Below are 11,609 nucleotides of genomic sequence, written 5' to 3'. Positions count from 1 at the left end.
TGCTTTAGATAAGAATCCTACTGGACAAGTGGATGCTACTGCTTCCTGATGGCTCTCTGATTGTTCATAGGCATGCACCTGAACTGTGGTGGTCACTACGGCCCGCCTGGAATGGGGAACCCCCCAGTCTGAAAGAGCCTTGGACTCCATGGCTTACATGCCATTAGGCCCAGGGAAGGCTACCTAGAGCCATGCAAGGCAGTTCCTTTGTACCAGAGGAGTGTACTTTGACATTCTATTCCTTTCTGCGTCGCTTGGCCTGTAGTAATACCATAGCAAAATAAAGAGTAAAAGACAAGTAACTGAAAAACTCAGATTTCATTCAACATATATTCTTTGATTGTCTATCGTTTACCAGATAATGCAACAGATATTGAAGCTACAGAATTGAAGAAGACATAGTCCTAGCTTTCAAAAATTTCAAAACCTCATGGGAAGAGAGATACATAAACAATTAGAATACAAATGGAACTTAATAAAATATATAATCACCAGCGATCATGGAGCATAGAGAATATAGTTAAGAAGGCACGTTCAATAGCTGGACGAGGAAGAGAAGAGCATTTAAGATGAGTGGAGCAAAACCATGGGCAAACACCTGGAAGACTCAAAAAAAAAAAAGATTTATTTATGGATAATGGGTGTGCCATGTGCTTAGAGTACAAGGTATCTGGATAATATTAAAAACTATGACTAGGAAAATTACAGAGCAAATGAAAGCATTGAGTTTTTATTGAGTAGGTCATTCTCAAAATTTAATAGTGTTAATAATCACCTAAGATGCTTGTAAAATATATTGATTGCTTGTTGGAGGGCCCCTTCTCCTGATTCAGTAGGTCTGGGCAGAGTTGGGCCCAGGAATCTGCACTTTTCACAAACATGTGAGCAGATTCTGGTGAGGTCATTGGCAGACCACACTTTGAAGGACTGAGAAGAAGTGACATGACTAGATCTGTGTTTTCAAAGGTAAGTGTGGAAATGATGGAAGAAAAGTAGAAGAGGACAGTTCAGCCACAGAAACATGAGTTTGGAGGCGTCAAAATAATCTCAGCAAGAGACAAGAAAAGGATGAATTACGGCAGTAGCAGTGGGATGGGGAAGGCAAAGAGAGAAGTCATAGGTGACTTAGGAGGTAAATCTGATAGGCATTCATGATCAATTGAGTGTGTATGTTGGAGAGCTGATTCAGAGGTATCATTGTTTGAGCATAGGGCGAGCGGCAGCATGAACAGAGAGAGGAAATCAGAGGAGCGTGGGGCGGCAGGAACAGTAAGTTCAGTTATAGACACAGTGGGTTGGAGGTGTACTATTGGGACTTCTTTCTCCCGTCGCAGACAGCAGAGTCACTTTCTGGTTAGCTTAAGCAAAATGAGGAATTCAGAGATCCTGCAACAATTTAAGGAATCCCAGAAGAGGTATGCCCTTGGCTTAGATTAAGGGACCCAAATACCATCCAGACCCTCTCCCGTGTCTAGTCTTTGCTCTTTTCCCTTCTTTCTCTATTTCTATCAGAGTCAGTCACCTAGGAAGAGACTGAGCTCTCTTTTCTTTTCAGTTCCAATTTCAAAATATTTGGGAAACATCCTGACTGGTCTAGCTTTGACTACATAGTCATTACACGTCCAATAAGCTGTGGTTAGGAGTCTGGGATCACAAACTAACATTGCAGCTCCCACAGTAACCAGGTAAATCAACGGAGGCCAGACTTCCTAGGACAAAGATGCTGGGCAGATAATATTGTAGAATTCACCAAAGGTGCCTGTAGAACATCCCTTTAGAGAAGTCAAACTTGAAAGAATAATGAAGGGAATTGTTATTGGCTGAGTGCCTTCTGCATGGCAAACAATTTGCTTGGTATATCTCATTAAGTCATCCCAACAATCCTCAGTGGTAGGCACCACACGACCGTGCCCATTTTCAGCTGAAGAAATTGAGGTCCAGAGAAGTAAGAAAACTTTGCCTGAGGTCATACAGCAGGTAGTGACAAAACTTTTAGGCAAGTCTATACTTTTTAACCATTGCAACCATATTAGCTAAAGCCATGAGGGTGAATAAAACCTCTCCCAGAGGGTGTATAAGGTGATAAAGGAAGAGAGTGTAGAGTGGAACCCACATTTAGGGAGTAAGCAGTGAAAGAGGAGTCATTGAAGGGGACTGAGGAAGGGCAAATTATTAGAGAAGAAAAAGAGTTTGATGTGTTAAAACTAAAGGAAGCAAGCTTTCCAAAAGGAAGACTTGATCAAGAGTTTCAGGGTGGCAGAGAGAAGCCAACAGGAATAAGTTTGCAGCATTTGGCAATTAAGGAACTGCCTGGTGCACTTCCGCTTCCGAAAGAATCTTCAGTTCCCTGTCCCATTGTGACTGTGATAGCATAGGCCCCCAGCATCTCTCACCTGGACTTTTGTAAGAGAGTCCTGTTTTGCATCCCTGTCTTTATTCTCATCCTCACCAGTCTGTCTTTCATACGACATATAGACAGATCTTTTACAAGCAAGAAACATAGCATCTCATGCTTGCTTAGAAAATCTGTGAAAAAGCTCCATATTGTTTAGCTTGAAATATATCCCCATCACAAACCAGTCTCTAGCAATCCTTCCAGCTCATTATATTTTTACTTATGCCAAATTAAGCTACTTAAAGTTCAAGTGTGTGAGGTCTTATCGGCTTCTGTGCTTCTGCACATGCTGTTCCTACTGCTTGGGAGACTTTTTGAGGCTTCTTCTTCCCCACCTTTGGCTGGTAATGGAAAGATTCTGTGTCTTGGCTGGTGCTAGTCACATGGCAGTATACATTTGTCAAAACTCATAGACCTGTAAGCCTAAAAAGTTGGATTTTAATATATGTAAATTTTACCTAAATAAACCATACTTTAAAAAAAGATATCTGGGCAATGTCCAAATATTTGGCAATTAAAACATTTCTAAGTAACCAATGAGTCAAAGAAGAAATTTCAAAGAAAATTGAAAAATATAAAGTCAATGATGCCAAACATTTTTTAAGCTAAATAAAATTAATAAATCTCTAGCTAAACTGGCCATTAAGAAATGAGGGAGCAGGGGGCCGGCCCTGTGGCCTAGTGGTTAAGTATGCACTCTGCTTTGGCAGCCTAGGATTTCACGGGTTCGGATCCTGGGTGTGGACATGGCACCGCTCATCAGGTCATGCTGAGGTGGCGTCCCACATAGCACAACCAGAGGCACTTACAGCTAGAATGTGCAACTATGTACTGTTGGGGCTTTGGGGAGAAGAAGAAGAAGAAAAGAAGATTGGTAACAGATGTCAGTTCAGGTGCCAATCTTTAAAAAAAAAAAAAGAAACAAGGGAGAAAATGCAAACTACCAATGTCAGGAATGAAAGGGGATATCAATAAAAATTCTTTAGACATCAAAAGAATACTTTGGAAATATGAACAACTGTGTGCCCAGACATTAAAAAATGGGAATAAATGTACAAATTTCTTAAAAAGCACTGATTATGTAAACTGACAGAAGAAGAAATAGAAAATTGAGTACTACAATATTGAGTAAAGAAATTAAGAACTTAAATAAAAGTTATTCTACAAGGAAAACTCCAGGCCCACATGGCTTCAACTTTAAACTCTATCAAAAATTTGAGGAAGAAATTAATAATCTTATAAAATTCTTTCAGAAAACAGAGGAAGAGGGAATACTTCCAAATTCATTTTATGAGGCCAGCGAAATCCTGATATCAAAACTGAATGAAGACATTGCCAAAACAAACAAACAAAACTCCCCAAACCCTGCCCCATCAGAAAACCCAAAAAGCAAAGAAAGGAAAAGAAAACTATAGACTAATGTATAAGATAGATGCAAAAATTCAAAATAAGATATTAGTAAATTGAATCAAGGAATATATACAAAGGAGATGATATCACAACAAGGGGAAATTTATCCCTTTTCATTTAATACCCAAAAATCCAACAATTCATTTGGCCTATTAACAGAATAAAGGAGAAAAAGCATATGATCAGCACCATAAATGCGGAAAAAAAATTTGACAAAGTTCAACATCCATTCATGGTAAACTCTTTCAACAAACTGAATAGCGGGAAACGTCTGTGATCTGCTAAAAAGGATCTATAAAACACTTATAGACAACATTATAATTAAATGAAGAAAAATTGAATCCTTTTACCACTGAGATTAAGAAAAAACCAATGATACCCACTCTCATTATTTCAACTCAACATCATACAAGATTTGCTAGCCAGTGCAATAAGGCAAGAAAAAAGAAACAGGATACAGATAGGGAAGAAGGAAGTAAAACTTTATTTGTAGATGACATGATCATGAATGTAGAAAATATTAAGGAATCTGCAAAAACACTACAACTCATAAGTGAATTTAGCAATACCGTAGGATACAAAGTGATTTTGTGTATTCTAGTAATGAAAAATTGGAAAATGATATTGAAAAAATACCATTTATAGTAGCATCGAAATCATAAAATATTTTGGGATAGATTCAATGAACTAGGTACAAAGGCATATACACTGAAAAGTTGAACACATATCTGAAAGATAAAAGAAGACCTAGATAAATAGAGATGTATCATGTTCATGGCTTGGAAGACACAATATTGTTAAGATGAAAATTCTCCCCAAATTGATTCATAGATTCAATACAACCAAAATCAAAACGTCAGCAGAATTTTGTAGAAATTTTTAAGCTAACTTTAAAATGTATACTGAAATGAAAAGTGCATTGAACAGCTCAAATAATCCTGAAGTTTACCAGGCAGTAAGCTTCTTGACATTGGTCTTGGCAATGATTTTTTGGATTTGACACCAAAAGCAAAAGCAACAAAAACAAAAATAAACAAGTGAGACTACGTCAAACTAAAAAGCTTCTGTACAGTAAAGGAAACCATCAACAAAATGAAAAGGCAACCTACCTAAAGGGGATAAAATATTTGCAAATCATATATCTGATAAGGGGTTAATAGCCAAATTATAAAAAGAACTCATACAACTCAATATCCAAAAAAACAAACAATCTGGTTAAAAACTGGGCAGAGGAACTGAATAGACATTTTTCTAGAGAAGACATGCAGATGAACACCAGGTACATGAAAAGGTGCTCAACGTCACCAGTTATCAGGGAAACGCAAATAAAAAACACAATGAGATATCACCTCACACCTGTTAGAATTGATATTCTCAAAAAAGACAAAAAATAAGCGTTGGTGAGGATGTGAAGAAAGGGGAACCCTCGTGCACTGTTTGTGGAAGGTAAATTAGTGCAACCACCACGGAAAACAGGACAGAATTTCCTCCAAAAATTAAAAATAGAACTACATACAATCCAGCAATACCACTTCTGGTATTTATCCAAAGAAAATGAAAACACTAATTCAGAAAGATATATGCAGTCCTATATTCACTGCAGCATTATCTACAACAGCCAAGATATGGAAGCAACCTAAGTGTCCACTGGTAGATGAATGGATAAAGAAGACATAGTATATATACACAATGGAATATTACTCAGCCAGAAGAAAGATTGAGATCCTCCCATTTGCTACAACATGGAGGGATCTAGAGGGTATGATGCTAAGGCAAATAAGGCAGACAGAGAAAGAAGAATACCATGATTTCATCTTATATGTGGAATCTAAAAGAAACAAAACAATGAATAGACAAAACAAAACAGAAGCAGACTCATAGATACAGAGAACAAATTGGTGATGGCCAGAGCCGGGGGGATGCGAGGGGCGGGGAGTGGCGGGAGGGTGAAATAGGTGAAGGGGATAAGAAATACAAATTTGTAGTCATAAAATAAGTAAGTCATGAGGATGTAATATACAGCACAGGGAATGTAGTCAACAATATTGTAATAACTTTGTATGGTGACAGATGGTAACTAGTGTTAAGGTGATCATTTTGTAATGTAAATAAATGTCCAATTACTATGTTGTAGGTCTGCAACTAATACAATATTGTATGTCTTCTATACTTCAATAAAAAAGTAGATAAATAAATAAGGATGGGGGTCTCATGAAGGGAGAGACTCTGGAGGCCTGGCCCATCACCGACCTCTGTGCCAGGCAGGACATGGGGCGTGCTCTAATAAATCTCTGTAGAATGTATGAAAACAATTGCTTTTATTTTCTGTGAAGGCAGCACCACTAACATTTCTTTAAATGACAAATTGAGAAAAATACTTGTTATATATATGAAACAGGATTAATATCCCTCTCTTATTAAAAGTTCATGCAAATTATAAAAAAATTATGACCTGTAAGATAGACAAGTACGTGATCAAGCTATTCACAAAAGTGGGAATACAAAGATTAATGAACATTAGAAAAAATGTTGAATATTAATAACAAAGAATTGCATGTTATCTATCAAATTACAAGATTTAAAAAAAATAAGAATATTCAGTGTTGCTCTGCGTCTAAGTATAATAGGTCATCTCATACAGTTTGGGAGGAGTTAATACAAACTCTCCAGGAAATAATTTGGCATTCTACATCCACAGCCTTAAAAATATTTACTACTTTTGACCCTGTAATTACTTTTCAGAGACTATATCTTAAAAAAGTTATCCGCTACAAAGAAAACTTCATAACAATGTTCATCATAGGGTTAAACATGGTAGTAAAAATTTGGCAACTACATGTGCAGCAATAGGAAAATAGATTTAAAATTATGGTATAGCCACACAACAGAATATTATGCCACCATTTAAATCATTTCTCTAAAGATTTTAAAATACCATTGGAAAATAATTGTTTTAAAAGATACAGCGAGGACACGAATTATCTTGTGATTGCCAACAATGTAAAATACACATAGAAAAAATAATAACGATATGTATTAACTTGTATTATCTCCTTTACCCTCACATCAAACCTCAGAAGCATATATTTTCTTACTGGTCCCATTGGACCCGTGAGGAAACGAATACACAGATGGATGGAGCTACTGTCTGATCTAATGGGTGGGCTAGCAGGATTTGAAAGCAGGTTGGCTCCCACCTCCTTGCTTTTAATCAGTGCTCTATACCGTTTACTTTCGTTAAAATATAACAAAATGTTTTCAGTAGGGTTAGAGGTTTGGGGGCTCAGTAGCCTCCCTTACACTTTTCCATAGCTTCCAATAGTTTCTACAATAAACATGACTTTTAATCATTATAAATGATCTTAATAACAGTAATATTAAAAAAAAAAAATCCCAAAGTCAACTTGATTTTGTCTAGTCACGGTCAGAGTCTATAACAGGGGATTATCTACACTCCCACCCCCGCCCCCTATTTCCAGTTCTCTCTCCCCAGATGCCCTGGGGAGGCTCTGGTCTCCCTTCCGGCTTGTTCACGGGGTTTCCCCAGGTTCCACCCACAGGACCCGGATCCCCATTCTAGAAGCACGCTCTTTTCTCCCTGCGCCTGCGTCGCAGCAAACAGCTCTAAGGTGCAGTTGCCAAGCCTTCAAAGGCCGCAGGACCTTCCCGGGTGCCTCCCCTCGAGGCCCCGCAGACCCCTAGCTGCCGGGGGTTCAAGCTCCAGTCGCTGGCCGAGGCCGGGCACCCACCCGGGAACGCAGCGACCTTCCCGGGAGAGCGGCGCCCGCGGGACCTCCCCCAGGGCTTGCAGGGCGGGGTGGCCTCTGCCCACAACGTCCATCCGAGAGGCCAGAGGCCGCTGAGCTTTAGGGTTCAAGTGCGAGGACCAGCTCCGGCTGCCAGCGGTCCTGGAGCGGTGCCCCTCGGGGGTCGCGCAAGGAGCCTGGGAGGCACCAGCCCGCCTGGCTGACCATCCATTATCAGATTAGGACCGTTGCTGAAAACAATGGTTATTTCAAGCTGAGAACTGGTCCCTGAGAAAATCGAGTGTTATTTAAAGAGAGATGTCTGGGACAAAATTTACAGCTTGCGTCCTGGGGGAAGTTATTTGTGGGGTGAGTGTTTTTTGAACACTATCTCCTTGTGAATTAATTCTCTCTCTGGTCGCGAGCAAGAGTCGGGGGAACTGTTTGTGTAGCCTTGGGAGCCACAGTGCCCCTTTCGGGGGGCTAGGGTAAGGGTCGCCCTTTGGGAGCGCGGCGACTGGTCCAGAGGAGTAACCAAGTTTTCCGGGTCGCTGGGGCAAGCTTTTCACTTGAGCCGGCCTTGCTCATGGAAGACATTCACACGGGGTCCCACAGCCTGGCTGCGGGGTCCTCTGCCTGGAAGGAGCCCTTCACTTCCCAGGTCCGCTCAGGGGGAAAAGAGTGAAATCCCCAAATCCGCTTCCTTTTGTGGTTAATAAAAGGGCGCAGACAGCCTGGGAAAAAAAAATTACAAGTGCAAGCGAGTAGCTTGCGAGTTTCAAAGTTTGCAAACCCGACTCCGGTGAAATCATTGAATCATATGTTGCAAGTTTCAGCGTCTAATGAAGTTTGGGGGACGCATATTCCTTGTGTTGGTAAAATGTTTGCATCGCGCGCCCCAAGTCTGCTGCTCCAACGCGGAAAGCGGGGCCCAGCGGGGGTGGGGAGGGTCTCCAGTCCGCGACGCCGTGCTCGCTCGGGGCTTCTGCCCAGTTTCCTGCCTCAGAGTCGCCGTGTCCGCCCCAGCCCAGAGCAGTTTGTGCAATTTAGAAACTCGATAGGAGGCAGCAGCTGATCTCCCACCACCCTAAAAATAATCTGCTCCGGCGCCCTGCGTGCTTCGGCCAGGGGAGGAAAACTCTGCCTTCCGAGTAAGTGAGTCCGTGTCTTTTACATAAATATCATTTAAAAAATTTAAGAGTAAGGCTAAGCTGTTGTTTTTGATCTTAACATTTCGGCAACCAAAAGGCGCCCGCGCACTCTCGAAGCGCTTTGCTTTCCCGGTCGCTATTTCTAGGATCCAGGCACCGGGCCCCTGGCCGGAGGAGAGAGGGCGGGGGGATCAGGTTTCCAGCTTTACTTACAGCACTCTGCCGGCTCCCGCTTAAACCATCTGGAGATAGTGCAAGGAGTTATTACAGGGCTTTTTTTCTCTTCGACATTTCCTGTCTTGTTCGTGAAGGAGCTTTCTATCTGCTTAATTTTTGTTACTCTCTACTTTTTAGGAGTTCTGCGTCCCGGTTTGAAATGTACACTTAAGACAGTGTAGGAAGCCGGTGTTTTGAAGGTAGTGCAAGCGCACCAGTAGGGGTGTGAAGCAGCGTCAAACGATTGCCCAAGGTATTTATTTGTTGCTTTATTTGTTCAGTTTGGGATTTTTAAAAAAAACCCATTGAGGGGTCTGTCTAAGGAATCTTATCTGCTGAGTAGTCCCAACATTCCCCTTGGTGTGCGATAGAGCTTCGGCGGGTGAATTCAGATCAGTATTAGATCAGAAGTCTGTGGGCGTTTTTGCTAGGGATTTTTCTACTTGGATCTGTCATATTCATAGATAAATGGGTAGACAGACATCTTTTAGTACATATTTTATGACCCATCGGCTGAATAACTTCAAAAAGTTATTACGTTTGTTTTCATAAGTGATCTGATCCTGAAAATGCCCTAGATAATGATAAAGCCCTAAATAAGTTCTTGAAAATGTCGTGTTTCTGTCTCACCACGTAATTTGGTTAATCTCTGAATAACTGAAGAACGAGTTATTTTGTATGTAGGAATGAGAGCTTTTATATTGCCTTCAGCGTGTTTGCTTCAGGTGTTTCCAGCATGTTAAATTCTCTGAGGTTTGTACTCCTTTAGAACTGACACTTTCTGCTGGGTGAACAGGAAAGAGTGTTACTTTTCCCTTGCTTTATTGTATATTCATCAACTAAATCCAAATTTTCTAACTCCTGACGGTGTGAAACTTCATGCAATGCATTTCAAAGAATAAGAATGCTGAGGGTAGTATTCCTGCCTTGAAATCATAAGTTTGGCATCAAGGAGTATTTTCTTTTTATGTTTTCTGCTCTACAGACCATCCCTGTAATCAAAGTTTCACTTTTGATGTTTGTCTTCAAAATCCATACAGTCAAGATCTCCAACCTTATCTGCTGTCATAAACGCTTGAACATCTTTCCGTGGGGTCATGCTTGTGGGGAGAAAAATGTCACGTCTTCCTGTCTGGCCTCTCTTCCCTCTCCCCCATCCTTGATGCTTGGGCCTGTCAGTGCTCAGCTGAACCAAACAGCTCCAGAAAGGGCAGGGCTGAAGGCTGTCACGTGACAGAGTTTAGCCAGCAAGAGCAGCAATTTATACTCTTCCCAAAGTGTTCCTAACTTAACCTGGGTTCTGGGAGGGAAACCCTGAATGACAACTGGAGATTTAAGAGTTAGTTAAAAATCCTGATTGAAGAAAATGCCTTTAGTAAACAATAGTTATCAACATATCTACAGGTTTACTCCTTCGCTCTTTTAGTCCATGTAAATTTGTAATATGGGATGGCTGTTAGAAATGTGCGCATGCACATGGCATATTGGAAAGGGGGCCTAAGGGACAAGGGGAAAAAGATGGAGGAGGAGGCAGGAAAAAAAAAAACAAAAGGAGGGATATGGTGAGAGGTAGTGAGCAGGTTAGGAGCCGGCGGAAATGTGAGGGTAGAGATTATGGTAGAAGGAAGAAATCATTCTAAAGCTTTTACTTTACTAATCTGAAGTATACACTTAGTATGATTATGTCATTGTATGTTTCCCTGTCTGGTAGATCACAACCTTTACATTATACCAACAACTATTGGGATTAGTGTGTATATCAGGAGTGTAGTATGATTTATATAGTCTAAGACCACAGTGACTATTTCTGTCATGTGCACTACTGGATTCCTAGTGTGTAGCACATGGTCAGCATCAATAAGTATTTTTACAGTTAATTACTCAATGGCCTAGAATCCCAGCCATCAGGTACATGGCTGCAAATGTTCTTTGACTTCTTCAGGTTGTTGTTCTTCTGTGATATTTTCTTTCCACAATTACACACATTTATCCAAAGATTACTTAATTGGTAGGTTTCAGGATTCAGACAGGCAATGCTTATAGCTAATGAAGTCTATGTTTTGCAACTTCAGATTATACTTTAGCATCTGGCTCAATGATGATGATTAAATATCAAGGTTTATAAATGTGGCCAATTGGAATATTATAATTTGGATAAAATTATAAAACTAGCTAAAGTAAAAATTATTTTCTGGTTTGTTCTAGGAAAGTTTATACATGTCTTTCAAGTAACAGTTGGCTTTAAGTTTCCTTTTATCATTTCTTCTAAATAAAGGAAACAGTCTTAGAAATTCCACTACTACCTGTAGTTTCTGTTCTTTCCAGTTTTACTGAGAAATAATTGCCATACATCACTGTTTAAATTTAAGGTGTACATCATTATGGTTTGACTTACATGTATTGTGAAGTAATTACCACAATAGGTTTAGCTAACATCCATCATCTCATACAGATACAATAGATCATACAAAGTTTCCATTTTACTGTTATTTAAAAAAATCTCAAGTCCTTTTAGTCTTTTTATCCAACTTCAAACCTTAATAGTTGGTAAGGATTTGCCAAGTACGTAACCTCATTTTGAATTTTTTTAAATGTAACTTTTTTTTAAAGATGAGAAAAAGTCTTGAGTAGAAAGCATATCAATGATTTGTCAGAAAAAGGGCTTACCAGAAATAATATGTGGGAGGAATT

At 40.0% G+C, this 11,609-nt stretch overlaps 1 protein-coding gene across 23 annotated transcripts in view; it reads left to right on the top strand.

The window, feature by feature from the left end:
- Window positions 1-7,357: 7,357 nt before the first annotated feature.
- Window positions 7,358-11,609, top strand: part of ABCC9 (ATP binding cassette subfamily C member 9) — a 123,600-nt gene continuing 119,348 nt past the window's right edge. For 7 of the 23 annotated variants that reach the window (XM_070620699.1, XM_070620702.1, XM_070620691.1 and 4 more), the window contains exons 1-2: window positions 7,362-7,920; window positions 9,057-9,171. The gene's annotated coding sequence lies outside the window, so the exon portion shown is untranslated. Of the gene's footprint in view, window positions 7,921-8,364; window positions 8,707-9,056; window positions 9,172-11,609 lie in introns of those variants that run through there. The other 16 variants (XM_070620698.1, XM_070620701.1, XM_070620690.1 and 13 more) reach the window with 7 other exon arrangements.

The sequence above is a fragment of the Equus przewalskii genome, chromosome 5, assembly GCF_037783145.1.
Source record: "Equus przewalskii isolate Varuska chromosome 5, EquPr2, whole genome shotgun sequence".
Classification (NCBI taxonomy): Eukaryota; Metazoa; Chordata; class Mammalia; order Perissodactyla; family Equidae; genus Equus; species Equus przewalskii.
Note: the sequence above shows the minus strand (reverse complement) of the source record. Positions and strands in the feature narration are given on the sequence as shown.